The following is a 629-nucleotide window of genomic DNA, read 5'->3' on the forward strand; positions in this document are numbered from 1 at the left end:
CAATGAGGGATACCTCTACATGGTAGCTAGACCTGCTAGAAACAGCAGCCAAATCTCCCTCAAATCACACCCTACTCTCTTATCTATGTATATATGTATGTATGAACCAATGAGGGATACCTATCTATCTATTAGTCAGTCTGTCTGTCTATCTATCTATCTATCTATCTGTCTGTCTGTCTATCTATATATCTGTCTACTATAGTTTAACCCTTTCGTATTCAGATTATCTTGTCAAATGTTATGCTTTTTCATTGACATTGTTTATAATTAATCATGCTTTATTTTGTGGCTATAAAGTTTCGATGAGATTGTATATTTCTAGAATGGCATTGAAGGGTAGGTGTGATCGGTTGGATCTGACTAGGTAGAGCATAAAACGAAATTTGTGGTGGAGGAGGAGGAGGAGGAGGAGAAAGAGGAGGTGATGGTGGCAGAGGCAGTTGACGGTGAAGCTGTGGTGGTGGTGGTGGTGGTGGTGGCGTTTCTCTTTTTTTGAGGTCGAAGGCTTTGCGACGATATCGCTGTTCTTGTTGTTGCTGGTGGCAACGGTGTCGGCGTTCACACGCGTACACCTGCACCTGTTCGCGTGTGACACTGAAGCCGTGGTGAAGGGAGTAAGGAAATGA

The 629-nt window shown here is 43.1% G+C and overlaps 1 protein-coding gene across 2 annotated transcripts in view; it reads right to left on the minus strand.

Annotated features, from left to right (window-relative positions):
* LOC106878157 (UPF0489 protein C5orf22 homolog) overlaps positions 1-629 on the minus strand; it is a 13,603-nt gene that overhangs the window by 4,859 nt on the left and 8,115 nt on the right. The gene's annotated exons all lie outside the window — the stretch shown is intronic.

Source organism: Octopus bimaculoides, chromosome 30 (assembly GCF_001194135.2).
Source record: "Octopus bimaculoides isolate UCB-OBI-ISO-001 chromosome 30, ASM119413v2, whole genome shotgun sequence".
Classification (NCBI taxonomy): domain Eukaryota; kingdom Metazoa; phylum Mollusca; class Cephalopoda; order Octopoda; family Octopodidae; genus Octopus; species Octopus bimaculoides.